The following is an 18,949-nucleotide window of genomic DNA, read 5'->3' on the forward strand; positions in this document are numbered from 1 at the left end:
AGTTTATGTATGACACACACACACACATCACCATTTGTATAAAAGTCGAAGGAATTGCTTAGCATTACAATAATCAGTCCGTAGCTGACAAATCACACTCCACAACACACAAATGGAGAGCAACAGGATAGCAGCAGCATGAGCAGGCAGGGTGCTCATGCAGCATAGCCTGAATGCCCTCTCTTATTTATTTCTCTCAAAGCTTGTACCATGCATGCATCATCTATCCAACAAGATGATGCATTCTTACTTTGAAGCCTATATGGCTTTCATCATGAAAATATGAGCAAACCAAACAAGATCAAGATAAACCAAATCAAGTCAAACTGAACTGGAAGACGCACCGCCAAACCAATAGCAATGCAGATGCAGATTTCACACAACCACACGGACCAATCAAGCAGCATAAAGTAAGGCAACAACGCACACGGACGCACACTCCAGAGAAAGCTTCAGATAATTAAGCACCATAGCACCATAGGGCCGACGTGCCTGTAGCGGTCATTGACCATGGATGGATTTGATTACCTACAGTAGTGCAGCAGAACAAACCATCAATGGGATGATACTATGCACGTATAGTATCAAGACAAAAAAAAGTAGTACAGATAGAAACAGCAAGTTTAAGTTCGCTAGCACACCAAGTTATTGATAGATATATCTCACCTGAGAACGGTGACCCTTGGCAGGTGGGCCTTCTTGTAGTATTGCGAGTGGCGCGGCTCATAGAGCGAAGGGTTGTGGTTCGCCTCCACCCCGTCCCACTCCAGGTTGTCCCACCAGTCCTTCTCGCAGTCCACCTTGGGCCGGTTGGTGGTTCTGCCACTGACTACCGGCAGGCGTCGAAGGCCCCAGCAGCCCCGGATTCTGACGGTCTCAAGGTTCGGCGCGGACATCCTGCTCCCACAGATGCTCTGTAGACTGGAGAGCTGGTACAGGTGGATCCTTTTTAGGTTGGGAAATTTTATAATTTCATGCTTCTCTTGGCGCTTAGGGTCCAAAGGGAAGACTTCCTTCAGATCACCGCAGCACACGATCTCGAGCGTCTCCAGGCTAGGCAGGGTGTCCATAAGATTAGACAAGGGAAGCACATGTTTGAGCCTAGGGCAATTGTCCAGGTGCAATAATACTAGGTATTCGAAGGATCCTACACTTGGTTGGTATGTTGTACTCCAGTTCCAGATGTAGCACGCCATAGGGAGCTGGGACGCCCAGAATGTCCTCAACCACCAAAAGATGGTTTCACCACCATCTAGTTGGGGAGTAGCAAAGACAGAGCACAGCTTGGGGCACCTCTCTACTCGGCACCATTGAAGCCACCCCCAGTCTACACCTTGTGGGCATGGAATGCAGGCGATGGACGAGCTATCATGCACATACAACATCTGTGCTTTATCACACCTCAAAACAGGGGCTAAAGCAACACTGGTACTAATCCTCCGAGTGTTGTGTTGTTCCTGTAACGATCCACTCTCCATCTTCTCTTCATCTTGCATGTGGAAGTACCAGTCTTGAGGTCTTGGAGTAGGAATAGGTGGGCAAGCCCACATCCAGCTGGTCACACCTTCGATAGCAGTGACAGCTTGCGGGTGCTCTTGAAAGACATCTCTTGCATATAAGTATTGAGCAAACTGCTGCTGGCTCCCGATGCCTTGAGCAACTTCACGGCCACCAACAGTAGCTCCACTGGCAGGAGATGAATCAATCTCCATGTATACAAAGTTTCCCTCAATTTCTTTCTGAAAGGGCATAAGAGACCACATGAGCCTTGGATCCACAACAGATATGTACCAATTAAAGTCAAAAGATGCAATTTGCCTGGTGCCTAGCTGGGATTCCCCAAAAGCAAAGATGGATGATGATCCTCCAGCAACACTAGCCTCCTTGGTCTTCTCTTCCCAATTATTCTGGCTTGGTGATGCAGATTGGACGGTGCTTTTTTTTCGAAAAGGGGGAATACCCCGGCCTCTACATCTGGACGATGCATATGGCCACTTTATTGATTATTAACACAAGACCTTACAAAGTCGTACAACAGTAAGACCAAAGCCACCATCTTCGCAACCTCTGTCGCTACTCCTATCTAACTGATGAAGGGGCGCTGATGGTCTGGGCCTAATACCAAACAGACCTCGCAGCCAAACCTAACATCTTAGACCTGAGGTCCCAACCAGGACTCCTTCCGGGTATGGGCACCCACCAGTCCGGCGTGCTCGTCAACCAGGCCCCCTGCCGGGTATGAGGCCGCCGCAGCCACGTACCATCAATCCATCTTCAGAGCTGAACTGTTGCATGAACCGTGCCAGGCCTCACTGCCATCGACGCCACCACGACGCCAGACAGCGCCACCATCCTGCACTCGTCCATCATCACACGCCCACCGGCGAGACCCCCGCTGCTCCATGCCGCTGAGACCCGCCGTTGTCAACGTGCCAGATGCCACGCCGCCTCTTGTCCCCTCCAGCCAACACTTGCTCCAAAACGATGCCCTCAGGAGGGAGAACGACATCGAAACGTCGCCATCGTCCGATCCGGTAGATCCAGATCAAGGGTTTCCCCCGGAGCCTTTCGATCAGGTTGACGTGACCTGCAACGATGATGCCTCGAGAAGGGAACGACGTCCGAGACGCCGCCGTCGTCCGCCATGACCGCAGTCAGACGCGATTTTCACCGGAGGCCACGGCGTCCCGATCTCGCGATTGGCTGGAACGGAGCCCTCCGCCGAACCGGTGACGTTGCCGCCGATCCGATCCCACCGCCGTGTGACGCCCCGATGGAGAACCCGATCTAGATCGAAGACGGCCTCGACCGAAACCCTGCCACCAGCACCGCCACACCGCGCCACCTCCTCCTAGCCCAGTCGCTGCCGGATCCAGCCGTCCCCGCCTCCGGGAGACCAGCCGGACGAGGCGCCCCTTGTCCCCAATCTGACGGCCCGCACCGCCGCCACGAGGGCCAGAGGAAGGAGGGAATGCCCCGCCGCCGCCCGCGCCGCGCGGGCTTCGCTCGGCGGGCGCACTCCGGCGGCGGCGAGGGGGAGGCGACGCTGGGGAGGCGACGGCGGCGGCGGCCGATCGATCTCCCGAGGCGCACGTGCGGAGCGCGCCGCGGGAGCCTTCAGATGTGATGCGGAAGCTGTCATTGGACGGTGCTGATGTGCAACTTCTCCAACGCCCATGTCCTTTTATCTTCCGGTGGCCATAATATTGCACGGAGCTTCTTGCAGCCCAGCAGTATGAAACACTTTAGGTTTGGAGCTTCCAATTCTCCGAGGTCAAGGGTTTTCACTGCCGTGTCCGAGAGGTCCAGCTCCCCCAGGCGCCCCAAATTTCCTCTGAGAAGTATATTCTTCAACTGAGAACAACCCCGAAAGGAGATACAAGATATCTTGGCAGCAGTAGCACCACTGTTGATGAAGCTAAATGACTCAAGCAATGGGGGTAACATGAAAGGGGTGACTTGTTCCAATTCAGCACAACTCTCAAGGATGACTGTCTTCAGGAGACTTGCCTTGGACAAGTTGAGGAGTGATGCACATGCACCATTATTTTTTATGATGTCTTGTGAATGAATTGTGACTGTGTTGGCTGTTACTCGAAGTACGACAAGGCTAGGAATATCACCACACAAATCGCTTATGCTCCAATGCTTGACTCCCTCCACATTCAACTCCCTGAGGTCAGTCATTAAACTCATCATCTTTTCCGATAGAAGCCAATACCAATCTGTATACCTCAAAACCAGAACCCATAACTTCTGGAAACATGTCATGTTTTCATTGTGGCTTGGATGCTCTTCATCGTCTGTGATATTCGTGCAATGGTCCAGATGGAGCAATCTTAGTTGGACACAATGAACGAAGGGAGGAGATGCAAAACTGAACGTGCAATGAGACAGATGTAACACACGTAGCTTGCTGCTTTGTGAATGTTGGAACATGCCAACTGGTAGTATTGATGTTGTATTTCTTGGTGGCTCATCTGCAGAAAGGAAGAATGATGTCACCTGAGGAGGCAGCACACGAGTGTTATCCTTTAGGAGTTGTTTGTGGGTGGTGAAATTCCAGCGGTTAACAAGTAAATCACCCGACACCTGTAGCATGGGAGCTGTTTCCTCATTATATGTTAACTCAACATCCAAGCACATGTTTCTGTGCAGAGAATTGCCAATATCCCATGCTGATGCATTGTCCCTGTATAATACCATCACAGATCCAATAGTTTGGTGCATGTGTCTTCAAGTCCGTAGCAATTTTTGTCATGTATATGAGGCACTCCGTGACTATCTTGTGGCTTATATCATCGGGCTTAACAATGCCCGCACACCTGGCAACCTCCAAAGCCTCTTCATGCAGTAGATCTCGTATTTCCTCATCTTCAAGTTGCGGAGAAGCATATAAGAGAACATCTGTCTGACTCTTCATCTTTCCCTTTTCCCCATCTTCTAGTATTCGATCGAGATCGACCCGAAACCTCCCGTGCCAGGTCCACAACATCATGTTACTCAAAAATGTTGTTATTGGGACACCACAATCATACAAATCAATGTACCTTCTGCTCCCGTTGTGAAAAACTACCACAAATATACTGTTAACAAGTTTTCTGAAGATTTCCCTTCTGATATCTGCTATCACCCCTCTGGAGCCTTCATCTATCCCACTGAAGTCGTCCTCCTCCTCACACCGATCAAAGATGGCCATTACTGAATGCGGAAGCTCCAACTCCTCCGCGATTGCCTTTTGCAGGGCTCTCATGCTTTTCCATACCGAGCAATCCACATGGATAACTATATCAAACTTGTTCTGTCTTGTTGATGATTTCAGGCGTTGGGCTACCAGATTGAGAACCGCGGATGCTCCAAATCCATACCAGCCCTTGAAGTAGATCAGATTTCCTTTGCTTGTGTCCTCCAAAACACCAAGTATCTCTCCTGCTGCAGCATCGATGTTTTTTGGCTCGATCTCTATCTTCTGCAGTGTTCAACAATAATAACACCAAATGAGGTTCGCCATTTTTAGCTTTCTTGCTGAAACTCTTTAATTTCAAACTACAATGTGCATCATAACTATGAAAAACCGTAAATCAATTAAGACATAACTTATTACTACAAATTAAAGCAAGGACCAAGTGGTGCATTTAAAAACATGGAAGTGAGTGATAACTGCATAATCACCAATCAAGTGTGTAAAAAATTAAGTGCATTTATATTCTTGACTATACCATCACTAAAAAATCAAGATCCAAGTTACGCTAAGTAGCTAAAGAAACCGAAGTAGGACACAAACTGCAGCATTAATCACTGAAGATCAAGGTGAGTGATGGATTTACCTCTGGAGGCATGACGAATCGGACCAATCTTCCTTTTTGGCTATGATCTAGTTCTTGCTTAGTGACAAGGGCAGCAGCTCCATGTGAAAATTCCTTCCTTTCCTACACACTAAACAAGTTAACATCATTCCTCACTAAATAATTAATGACTCGTACAGATTTGGAGAAGGATTTTACTAATCTGCAGATACGTATACAAATTGATTCAGGTTGGTACCTTGATAAATTGTGGTGCTGGCAGAAGCCTACAGAAGCAAAATAGATCGGGGAGGTGGAAACTGGAAGTTGCATGCAGACATGTGCCTTGAGTAGGAGGAATATGGATGTAGCTTTGCTAGCATTATGGGCTGGCATGCCTTGCGTCTGCTTTGCGTGCTTTTTCTTTGTGCTTTGTCTCTCTAAATAAGAGCTGTGAATTCCTTGCTTCACACACACCACACGCAGCCATCATCATATTCTTTGCTTGCTGTGTTTAAAGATACACATGGATACAAAGGTAAAGATAAATATGGAATGTCACTTTAATTTGTTGCATGTCATTCCGTCACATAACCAAGTTATTTATATCAGGCTATATCGCGTCAGTCTTGAGAAGCAGAAAATGACGTTTTGGCCACTAAGACAACCTCTGAAACATAAATTTAATTAACTAATTTCTATGTGCATATACTTGTATGCCATTATCATATAGCCAAAAATTGCATTTTGGACCACATATTTTTACCATAGTTGTCGCTGCAGACTGTTAAAAACATCAAACCGGACAAGGTACCGTTGTTGTAAAATTAAACCTGACTAGGTAATAGAAAACTGAGCCAGTTCAGTGGTGCGGACCCACATGTCTGCTTCCATGCTGAGGCCGCCTCATTACTTTGCAACGTCAGGGCAACCTCACGCTAGTCAAGCCAACGTCTTCTGATGTTGTAAACCATGTTGTAGGGAGGTATCTTAAATATACAGTTTAGGAGATCTTTAGTTGGGGAGCGTTGGAACTCCTGGCTACACTTGATACGGAGGTTGATGGAGATTCAACTATCCGACCAACCTCATTCCTTTCACTAAAAATTAACCAGAAGTGGAGTGATTATGGTAAAATCTATGTATATGGATATAATTAATTCTGGCCCAATCCCAAGATCGATACATATTTGGAAAATTAAGGTTCCCTTGCGTATCAAAAGTTTTATGTGGTTTTTCCACAAGCAAATGATCCTCACCAAAGATAATTTACTAAAGCAACGTTGGGTAGGAAGTGCACGATATTGTTTTTGTGATCATAACGAAACAGTACAACACCTATTCATAGTTTGACCTCTCGCGAAATTACTATGACGAACGATTCATATAGCCTTTAACATTATTCCTCCAGTTAGCATTGAAGCGTTATTTGGGGCATGGCTAGCTCGAGTAGATCATATTACTGTGTCTTGTATTCGGGTTGGAATATGTGCGCTTGTTTGGGCTATATGAAGCTGCAGGAATGGTATGATGTTTAACAGACAACATATTTTAACTTTTTTGCAGGTCATCTTTAGAGCTATGGCATGGATCTGTACGTGGTCCTTACTCACTCCTACAGACTCCAGGGAGCCTTTGGGCCGTCTTTGGTTCGGTGGCTCGCACTTGGCTTGCATGGGGCATGCAAATTTCAGCCTGTTTGGTTTCCTGTGTGGGCTTCTCAGCCTGGCCTGACTGCTGCAAAAAGAGGCCTCTCAGCCAGGTTGAGAGGAACGCGAGAATCGGGCGTATCACTGATGCAGCATCGCACCTGCACCCACGCCTCCACTTAAAACGAAACAGTATGTGCGACTGGCCTTGTTGTTTGCTGGAATTACTTCAAAAGTGCCACTAGCCTCCGGTATCTCTCTATCCTCTCCTCACACATCGAATCAGATCGATTCACAGCAACCAATCGCCACTGCCGCTGCTGCCGCCGCCGGGGCGAGCTCCCTCTTGCGCGGTCGGTCCGAGCTTCTCGTCCGCCTCAACCCCACCATTTGAGCTCCCTCTTTCTCCACCGGTCCGAGCTCCATCATCTGCTGTGACCCCGCCGCCGGGCATCCATGCTCCGCCGCCCGCCGGCGTGTGCTTTGCAGGGCTGCGTCGGATGAGGAGGCACGCCTGTGCCGGATCGGCTTGGCTGTCCGCGGTCACGGCAGCGTCATGGGGCGCTGGTGGTGCAGGTTCAGATGGATGACGGGTTGGTGTCTGTTTGGCCTGAAAGAATTCCGTCGCCGTCGTGCTTTTGGGAAGTATGTGCAGATTTCTCATACAGCTTAGCAAACAACTTCTCATGTTGGCCTGCCCCAGAGTATGCACACAACTAAACATCCATCTCAACTCTTTTTTGCACAGCTTAGCCAGGCTAGACTCAGCCAGGATGATGCATGTGATGCAGCGTGAGACTATGCAAGGATCCAAACACGCCCTTGGTTACTGGGTGCAACCAGTGCGAGATGGTAGCATGGGCTATATTCAATCGGTTTGGATGATGGTCTCATAATAGGATAGGCGTCTAGTGTTCTAGTCCTATTATCCTGCCGGTTGTGGCAATGAGTTTTCTTTTTTTTTTCTCCATTTGCGAGCTGTACTAGAAGATTATGTTTTTATTCTAAACTTTTTAATAATATGACCGCACACATCTTTTAGGTGCAGAGGCGGGGGTGAGCCTCCTGTTCCAAAAACAAATGTCCTGAGTGTCGGCCAGGTTGAGAGGAACGCGAGAATCGGGCAAATCACTGATGCAGCATCACGCCTGCACCCACGCCTCCACTTAAAATGAAACGGTATGTGCGACTGGCCTTGTTGTTTGCTGGAATTACTTGGAAAGTGCCACTAGCCTCCGGTATCTCTCTATCCTCTCCTCACAGATCGAATCATCTCCTCACAGATCGAATCAGAGGTAATTGTAAAGTAGGACCAGTCTTTTTAGAGGTTGTGCAAAAGATTTACTCAAAGGAACCCCCCCCCCTCCTCCCCCCGCGTCGCTTCCCCGAGCGGGGCGACAGGGGGCTCTCGTCGCCCCTCCCAGCCCTCCCCTCCCCCTCCTCCCTTGCCGCCGCCGTCGGCCTGGGCCATCGGGCCTTGCCCGCGTGGTGCCGGCAGCGGCGGCCCCGGCCTCCCCCCTCCCCCCCCCCTCCCCGCATGGCGCCTCGGCTCGGGTGGACGGCGGCCGACGTCGATGCTCCTCGGCGACTATGGATCCGGCAGCGGCGCGGCTCCCTAGGCGACGCAGTGCTGGGTGGCGTGCGGGCGGTGGCGCGGCCGCTTGGCGGCGGGGCCACACGGTGGCTAGCGGCGGGCCTTCCCGGCCCAGATCTGGGCCCTTCTTGGCTCGATCTGGGTCTGGGCGGGCCTGGCCTGGTCTGCTTGCAGCGTCTCCGGCGGGTCGGGGGCGTGACTCGTGCGGGGGGTGGTGGCGACGGTGGCTCGCGTTCTGCAGCGTGGCGACGGGGGCTTCGCGAGCCCGTTTCGGGCTTGGCTGGGCCAGGGGTGGCCCGGTTTGCCCCTGTGCTGCGTCCGGACGGATCCCGCCGGGGGTGGTGGAGGATGTCCCCTCCCGCGAGGCTGCTGATGTTGCCGCTCCTGGTTCCTGGTTGCGTCGTCCTGTTTCCGTCGGTCCCGTTTCGTTTGCCATGGTGAGACGGCGATGGAGACTGCTTGATCGTGGTGGCGCAAGTTGGTGGGCGGTGTGTTTGGTGGCGCGGGATGGATCGTCTGGGGTCGTGGTTGGTTGGTGGTCGGGAGAAATCCTTGTCGGCAGGGCCGGCACCGACGCGGTGACGCTCGTGGGCGCCGCCGTGCCTTCCTGAAGGGCGTCGGGCATACCCCTTCCACCTCACCCCTCGCGTACCGGGGGAAACCTTAGGACATGTCCGGGCAACAGCATCGTCATCGTCGCGATCCTTCTCGAGGGTGTTGTTTGGTATGCGGCGGTCCGGAGTGCTAGGAGCGTGGTGGTCTTATCCGGTGGGCGCGGCGGTTGCGGGTCCTCATCGTTTTCGTTGATCCGCCGTTGTTGGCATTATTTTTTCTTCAGTTCCTTTTTTTGTTTCTTTTGGGCTTGCTTGTGCTGAGGCCCAGCATTTGTATCGTGTGGTCATGGCTTTATAATATAAAGCGGGGAGAAACCCTTTCGGTACAGATCGAATCAGATCGATTCACAGCAACCAATCGCCGCCGCCGCCGCCACTGCCGCCGCTGGGGGAGCTCCCTCTTGCGCGGTTGGTCCGAGCTCCGTCGTCCGCCTCAACCCCACCATCTGAGCTCCCTCTTTCTCCACCGGTCTGAGCTCCACCGTTCGTTGCGACCCCGCCGCCGGGCATCCATGCTCCGCCGTCTGCTGACGTGTGCTTTGCAAGGCTGCGTCGGATGAGGAGGCGCGCCTGTGCTGGATTGGCACGGCCGTCCGCGGTCACGGCGGCATCATGGGGCGCTGGTGGTGCAGGTTCAGGTGGATGACGGGTTGGTGTCTGCTTGGCCTGAAAGAATTCCGTCGCCGTCGTGCTTTTGGGAAGTATGTAGTGCAGATTTCTCATACAGCCTAGCAAACAACTTCTCACGTTGGCATGCCCCAGAGTATGCACACAACCAATCATCCATCTCAACTCTTTTTTGCACCAGTTTTTCCAGGCTAGACTCAGCCAGGATGATGCATGCGATGCAGCGTGAGACTATGCAAGGATCCAAACACGCCCTTGATTACTGGATGCAACCAGTGCGAGATGGTAGCATGGGCTATATTCAACCGGTTTGGATGACAGTCTCATAATAGGATAGGCGTCTAGTGTTCTAGTCCTATTATCCTGCCGGTTGTGGCAATGAGTTTTCATTTCTATTTTTGCTTCGTTTGCGGAGCTGTACTAGAAGATTATGTTTTTATTTGAAACTTTTTAATAATATGGCCGCACGCATCTTTCAAATGCAGAGGACGGGGTGAGCCTCCTGTTCAAAAAAAAAATGTCTCGAGTGTCGTGGTCAACATTTATCAGTCTACTAACATTTTCACTTACCAACGAGCAATTAGTTGGGACAGCTTGCAAATAGAATGAGCCGAAGAATTTCCAAAATTTCACCAAGTAAAGACTTGGAAGGAACTCTACTTCAGTTTCTTCCCTTAAGGTAAGAAACATGGGCAGCTAATTTTTTTTTTAAAAGCATAATCCAGTTACAAAACGGTGATTGCTCACAGCATTAACACGGTCTCTACTTTTAGCAAATACATGTTCTTAGGCTAGTCATAGTGCATAGTAACTTAGACTAGTAACATGCATATGTTACTAGTTTATGTTACTACCATCATAGTGGATAGTAACATAAGTGTAGTGTCATGCAAGCCTTCATTTATTATGGTGTAGACTCATTTTACATTGAGGTGCGTTATGTTATGGTAACATATTATGTTACCACAAGCACTTCTCTCCTCATTAACTTCATGCCACATAAGCATATATGTCTTGGGATGTGCTATGTTACTATCTAAGTTACTCCCACTATGGCTAGCCTTAAATTCCTCTGTCAAGAAGTCAAACACATTAATTCACTGCAAAAGAGAGAAGCAGAAACACTGCTGCCAAATTAATGAAATATCTCTCTCTCTCTCTCTCTCTCTCTCTTAGGCTCTTGAAACAAAAACATATCGACTCGGCAAAGAGTAATGAGACCGAGGATTCTAAAGGTCCTATCGGCGATTTTAAATCGTGGGCGAAATGGCCGCAATCGCCGCTGGGTAAGCTCGGCGTGATTTGCAGGCAGGAGATTGCGCCAGTTTAGGCTGAAATTTTTCTCCCAAAAAATGCTAGTCATTCTCCGTTACCCAAAGAATTGGATGGAGTAATTAAGGTGAATGAAGATTAAAGGATGCTAGTCAGCGGTCGCCAAGCTTCAAAATATCAGATATCGGGTTTGTATCGGTTTGGCTTCCACATATCAGATGTTGGATATCAGGTGATATATCGGACGATATGTAGATATACCGGAGAAAACGTGTCTAGTTTTTTTTCATTATTCTTGTTCAAAAATATACATTTAGTAAACAATGTATGATATCAATGCTTTAACATAACACGTTCATATTCCTAGTTCATTAACTTGGTAATTAAGAAACTATTAAGGAAAGATTCACAAAATCCTTACTTTATGAAATAAAACAATACGATATATATGCATTTGTACAAACATCGTGCATGAATTTGATAATATACGATAAAGTTCTAAATGCATAATCTTATTTCACTACTTTCGAATGAAAAAATGTTGTCATCTATGTATCATCTATATCGGTGGACATATCTGCCCAGATATCGGTCATATCGATCGATATTTCGGTCCATATCGGATGATATGTTTGAAAATGATATTTATAAAATGATATGTTATGTTTATATCATAGGGTCCCAAAAGTGATATATCGGCCTGTATATCGGTCGTATCGGCCTAGATTTAAAAGCTTGGCAGTCGCTACTAAAAAAGAGCAAATTCCTCCAAAGACGATCCCTAGTAATCACCGGAGGCACACAGAGAGCAGACGGGACCAATATCTCCCAAGAAATTTCGTCTTTTAAGTCAATCTAGCTCTGCTCACCTATGGTGTTTAGCCTGGCATTAAAGCAGAGACGCCAGGCAAATAAAGCCTTGAGTTTTGCTGGGCATTTTGTCTTGAACATGGCCTTGGTTGCCTCTGTAGATTTTAGATGCGCCGCCGCCCCATATGGAGAGCTGATCGGCGCCACTTATCTGAATCTGTTGCGCAAATCGACTGAATTCGTCGAAATGTCACGAGGACACACGTCGGTGGCTGCCCCTGGAGGTGCTGTAGGCAAGCTAGTTGGGCCACTTTATCTGTCATTTCAGTGACATGGATAATAAAAAAGGATTCCATTCTGCTACTTCCTACTTCCCTGCCATGTATGTACTGGTTCTGGTTTCGCTCATGCTAAATTAAGAGTTGCGTAAGCCACATCTGCTACAGCCAATAGGACACAGAATTAATCTGTTAGTTCAGAGTTGCCTAAGCCACATCTTGCTAAACTCAGAGTTGCCTGTGGCTTATTATCAGCTATAATCCAAGTCTAAATCTAATCTAGTTAGTAAAAGGAGTGGTTTGCAGGAACAACCAGTCAGGAAAAAACTGATCCAAATTCTACAATCTTATATCATCAGCGCAGAACAAAACATAACGCTGCAGTTTATATATGATGACATGAAACACACAAATCAAAACACATTAATGTTTGTTGCTGAAATAATTTCCAATTTTTTAAAATTTCTTTTAAAAATTGGTACGCACAGACCCGCGTTGGTCTTGTCCGTTCGCACCGTCTCAACTATCATTTGCAGCGTGGCACATTGATTGGTTATTAACGGTGTCAACTTGATCTCATGCATGCACCATGGGTCACTACTGAGTGACGTCACTGATTGTGCCATCATCCAGTACTGTAACAAACTGCTACCGGTAGGGAGTAAATCGTGCATATGGGTCGGTCCATTACACTAACCGACTAACCGTTGGGAACCAAATCGCACCGATGGTTCACATATTAAGCGGGCTAAAAGGTTTACCGCTCGGTTCATAACTAAAACATTTGTGGAATCATGTAAAGAAAACATTTGTGGAATGATGCAAGAATTTCTGTTGGATCAATTTATGGACCGACCTCAAATGCAAAAAATATTATGAACCGACCTGGATATTTTTCTAGTCAGCTAGAATTTTTCGACTGAAACTTTCTCTTTTTGCTTCTTCCCGTTCTTATTCTTCTTCTTCTTCTTTCACAAATACTTGTCTTAACTTAGCATAAGATAGCTGACCACACATGTCATGTGATGACTGAAACTTTCTCGGTTGATATAAAAGCCATGCCCTTTTTGTATGGCTCCAATAGAGCGTTTACAAGTCGGTTTTGCACTAACTGATTACGGTAGCTGGTCTAAGAAAGTCGTTTCTACCATTGTAATTAATGTAGCCAAAAAGGGACCATGAGATGCGGAACACAAGAGTTAGGCCTAGAAATTGCCAAAAAAAATAGAAGCATTTAGCAGATTAACGCAAAAGGGGTCCCTAGCTAATAATAGAAGTGAAGTAACATGAAAGGAACCTCTGAAAAAAGGAAGTGGAGTAGGAAATTTCGTATGAATCAATGACATATAAGCGACTAATTGCATATGGGTAGTACGTAGGTGCTCCACAGTACTGCACTGAATTGACTAACTCGTCCTACTAAATCCTATCTATAAATATCGTCCGACATCTTTGTTCATGGAGGAGAAAACAGGAAAGCAGGCATAGCCTTCCTTGCAAACATCTACTACTACACAGAGATATCTCCCAAGCCCTACTAGCTATGGGTCAAGCCCTCCCAAAACAAGCGATGTCGAGACATGAGGTGAAGGCTAGTCTGTTTGGTGGGTCAAACGGAGAGTTCTACGACATCACCGGAGAGACAAAGTTTGTGCCATCAAGACTTAGGAGCCTGGAGGTTTGGAGCATGTCGGTCGTGATCATCGATGCCATAGCCTTCATCTTCGTCAAATGTTTAAGTTTCATCAATGCCATAGTTGTTTAATGTTATGGTGTGATGTTTGTTGTATTGGTCAAGCTTGTACTCCCTCCGTCCAGGTGCATAGGGCCTCTAAGAGAATTTAGGATTTCCAAATATATTAGTCACCCATCATTTGTTAGCACTAATAACTCGTCTGCCTACCCAATGCATGAAGCGTTTTCAACTGCTCATTTCTCTTCCTTTCATGTACAAAGTAATTAGGTGCCACTACCATTAACTTTTTCTTTGCATGCATGCATGTTGGACCTAAAGAATTGGGTGAAACAACTCGTTGGCCAATGCATGGTTAGTCCAACTATCACAACACTTAATGCTGGATTAACTAGAGGGAGAGAAAAACATGGTGAGCATCCAATCAACGCATGCCTAGTTCACTGTGTCACTTCTTAGGTGCCCTATGCACCTGGACGGAGGGAGTAATATAAGTTTTGGAAACTAAGTGGTTTCCAGACAACATGAAATCCTGCCATTGCATATGCAGCTTGCATCACACCGTCTAGCATGCATGGGGATCCGGCCACGCGCTTAGAAGTTGGGTCACCAATGTATACATTCTCCTTCTCCTCCATGACTTCATCTTCATGTATATGAGACTCAGAGGTGTGTAGCCAAATGAGCTATGATCTCAGGCTCAACACAAAATACCTGCTTTCAACTATTCCTTAGTATGTATTGTATAAATTCTACAAGCTGTGATCAATAACTAACAAAATAGAAAATTGCATGTTTCTTCCGATAAGGGGCCTTCGTTACGCAATGGATTTGCATATATGCTACATAAGGGACCTTAATTAAGCCACGGATTAACATTTGTCAGAAAAACAAATCATCATCGATATTTATATGAAATTTGGAGTAAACTTAGTTTAATATTACTATTGTCCTACTGTCTAGAGCCAGGAAAGAATAGCTTTTATTTCCGGGCAACTGCGTCAAGATTTGCCCGCCGTTGCAGTCAAAAGCCGAAGGAGTTTCCCCAGGTTCAGTCGGTAATACGCCACCCAACGGGTACCCCTTCATGAGGTTATAGAGTCCCTCGTAACTTCGTCAAGGTGTGTTTCCCGAGGTCAAGAGACTACTTCTAGGACCCCTTGATTGTAAGCATGCCTCATAATCCCCATGTCCCCAAACATAAGCGGTCATGAAAAAGTGTTGCTCTCAGGGAGAGCAGTGTCGGTCTCCTCACAATGGAAGTGAACGTAGCGCGAGCCTTGAAGATACCGAAGAGGATGGGAGCAATTAGATAGTTCCATTCCTCCCTACGCATATAGAAAGGAGATTTTTTTTCCCGCGCACATGGTATGGTGTCCCGATGAATACCTCGTGCAATGGTTAGTCCATAGGGTGGAGTTCACTTCCTGTACATGGAGTGTCTCTAGGTTGCTAGTGAAAGAACATTCAAAGGAAGATCATCCTGGAGAAGGCTTATAAGAGGATTTGATCAGTAGAGGCTTCTGAAATGACTTGACTCTAAAGCGTCAACCACATAACGAATGGATAACTGGAGGGTTGAACAAAGTCTTATAGAAGGTCCCTGGCCCATTGGGAGTGGTTGTTCCTAACTACCGAGAGGGCCCTCGGTGGTAAAGGGGACTACCTGATTTGGAGCACATGACACGAGTTCACGATTTGCTTGAACCAAATCACACGACAATCCGAATGTGTGATGAAACGATTCCCTCACGATGATCTGATCAATGACCGACACATTGTGGGTTGATCAGTCCGATCCTTCAATGAGGGGATCTGGCATGTAGCCTTATCCTCTGTCGGGGCTCGAGCCCAAGTAACCAAATAGGCCGAATCGATGAGGGTACCCCAACACCAGAAGATCCCCCTCCCCTGGTCAAGATGACCTCGGGTTGTGTGCCCGAAGCCCATATTTTGGACCATGGAATCGTCCCACATTATCGAGGCGATCTGGGAGGATCCAAGCCGGCACTGAAAGACTTTCGCTCCAAGGAGTAAGATTGATGTAGGCCCTCCTTGGGGTTACGGTGGGGGATAGACCCTTGCCTTCCCCTTTCCCCAACATTTATGTGGTCCATTAGCAGGATTGTTGTTGAGGCTTGGACCCCAAGTTGGGTGAAATGTCAATGAATAATGGTATGTCAATCTTATGGTCTGAAGTTTGTTATCGAAGGATGTAGAGAGATGGGTGAAGCCCGAGTAGTTCTCGTTGACGATGGTGACACGGTCATTTTACCCAGGTTCAGGCCCCCTGATGGTTAGTAAGCATAGTCCCTCCTACCTATCATTATTGTTGAACTTACTATTATAGTTGTGTTTCTATCCACTGAACGGGTACGGGAATAAGCTCCTGAGTATCTTTTGCCTTTGAAAATAGGAGGTATTACCCTTATAGTCAGTCTGAGGTTGGTAGTTTGGTACCGATCTTCAAGGGATACAATACAATCAGGCGATCTTGCAGTTATGAGGAACCAATCTCTTACTACCACGGAACCCCTAAAGTAACACAGTGGAGCATAGGACTCGAGAGTTCTAAGGCACTTACTCCGGTGATGAGGTTTAGGTGTCTCGTACCGTATCTCTCTCGGAGTGGGTAGCCTTACTAAATGACATGTGCCACCACTCTCGCCCTTCCCGTGTGTGGTGGTGGGTGTGGCCATGCACAACCCTCCTCCCCATGTTTGAAGGGGAAAGGTTTGATGCCACCATCGTTGCCTTGTCGTGCACGGTGGTGGTGATGATTTTTAGACGTGAATCGCCTCATTTAAGTATGCAATGAGCTCCTCTTAGGCAAGCGGCCGCAAATAAAACACTTATCCGAGCAAATTTCGTAGTTACAACTTACAACCGACTCAATGACAGGTGGCTATCTTTTAATAACTAACTGACTGAGCTTATTTGTGTCGACTGAAATCATTTTTGATGATGGACTCCATGAACCAATTTGAAAGCTAACATGTGCTAGTGTTTAGAGTAGGACCATGTACATCTTCGATTATTTTTAAAATTCTTTAGCTGTGAAAAGGAAAATGGTGCCTTGCGGACACAGGAGGTGGAGCTGGCTAGGGTGACGATGGATTAATGGTGGTCTTCGGCCGACAAACCTTGTAGTACTCTAATAAACTCCTACTCTGTCGTGCATACTCATTGCACATTGATTAACGGTGGAAAGTTGGTGCACTACCGATCAATAGAATCCACGTCCGTCTATGCCGTTCACACCGTCTTCGATATCATTTGTAGCGAGGCAGATTAATTGATTAACCGTGGCAACTTGATCTCATGAATGCACATTCAATTGCCGATTAAAAGGCTGGTCATAGTGGGAGTAACTTAGACAAATAACATGCATATGCTACTAGTCTATAGGACTCTACTATTGTCGATTTGTCGGTTTTTGTTTACTTCTGGTTGTCAGACTTTTGGTGTTCGGCTGTGTGCATCCTACTTATGCAGAGGCCGGGTGTTGCTCATAATGCTTTGTATCCACTTGATGCTACATTTTGAGTTAATAAAATCGCCCTTTATCGAAAATGCTACTAGTCTATATTACTTTTTTTAGGGACTAGTCTATATTACTAAAGACATAATTGGTAGTACCAAATGTGTGGTATCATGCAAGTTTCATTTATTTAGATGTAGATTCATTTTGGCTCGCGTGTGTTATGTTACCACAAACATCTTTCTCCTTATTAACTACTTGCCACATAAACAAATTTGTTGTGTGGTGCGTTATGTTGCTAGCCAAGTTACTCTCACTATGGTCATGGGCATCTCCAACACGGATCACCAAAACACCCTCAAATGTTTGCATCGGACCATCCGAACAGTTTTAGCCATTCAATACAGATCATCAAATCGAGCCCGACCAGTCCAGATGTTCGAAATCCCGCAGACCGCCCAAAATCTAGGGAGCTCTAGGGAGTCTGGCCGTCCATCACGTCGCCCTCCGACACCCCAAACCCACCCAAAAATCCAGTCGGTGCCCACGCATTTGGACATTCCCTTCACTATTCCGATGCAAAACCCCGCCTTCTTTGACCCGATCGCTCGCCTGTTTTGACTCCTTCCACTGCCCGCAGCCACTGCAATGGATCCTTTGGAGCCCATGACGACGTTCATATCGTCCTGCCAGACGCCTCGCCGGAGAATCCGAACACTGTCAAATGGCAAGCTCGACACGTGACAGGGAGTCCTGCCGAGAAGGTGGCGGCTGCAGGCATAGTAGCTCAGGCCCGAGCTCCCCCTTCACAGTTGCTCATCATGCCAGTGCCGCTCAGGCAATCGCCTGGCCCGCCCAGTACAAGGCACCATATTACTTTGTTGCCAAATAGTACGGTAAGTCCAGCTTGTAATCACCGCAACACTCCGCATCATCCTTCACCCACGCCTCCAGACATCCTCCATCGTACATTGTCGACCTCAACAACAACTACGTGTTCACAGACTCACCGACGTTCATCCGGTCGCAGTTTCTGTCTGGGGAGGCCTCAACAGTGCCCGCACACCGTTCAATGGAATGCCTCCCCAAGCTCAAAGGCGGTGGCATGAAGATGGTCAAGTCGATGGCCACTATGAGATGCGGACGGAGCAAGAGATGGTCGTGACAGATACCCAGTGGAAGGTCATGCCTGATGCGGATGCAAAAAAGTAGAGGGGTTTGTCATACTCGAACAAAGATGATGAATTGTTGTGTTCGGCATGGTTGGCCTCAAGCCTTCACCCATTCCGAGGCACAAAGCAAAAGTGATCGTCGGTTTGGCAAAGTGTTCATGATTTTTTTTCAACGAGCAAAAGGACTATGAACCCTACTTCAAGGAGGATACACCACCCAAGAGGTCATAAACAAACATTGTGGTGTGTATGCACAAATAGAAAACCGGTGGCCTAGTGGCGTGTCACTCCTCGAGCTCGTAAGTTGTTTTTCTCTATGTTGCTTCTTGTTACCCTATATGTTGGCCATTTGTTTGATTTGCTCTATGTTGCTTCATGTTGCTAGCATAGCCGCGCCACCACCTTGTACAACAAGACTAAGGACAAGGCATTCATGATGATGCATTGTTGGTTCGAGTTGAATGCACAAAGCAA

General features: G+C 47.4%; 1 pseudogene; it reads right to left on the reverse strand.

Annotated features, from left to right (window-relative positions):
• Nucleotides 1-662: 662 nt before the first annotated feature.
• LOC123038844 (uncharacterized) lies at nucleotides 663-5,682 on the reverse strand (annotated as a pseudogene).
• Between the last annotated feature and the right edge of the window lie 13,267 nt (nucleotides 5,683-18,949).

The sequence above is a fragment of the Triticum aestivum genome, chromosome 2B (assembly GCF_018294505.1).
Source record: "Triticum aestivum cultivar Chinese Spring chromosome 2B, IWGSC CS RefSeq v2.1, whole genome shotgun sequence".
NCBI lineage: Eukaryota > Viridiplantae > Streptophyta > Magnoliopsida > Poales > Poaceae > Triticum > Triticum aestivum.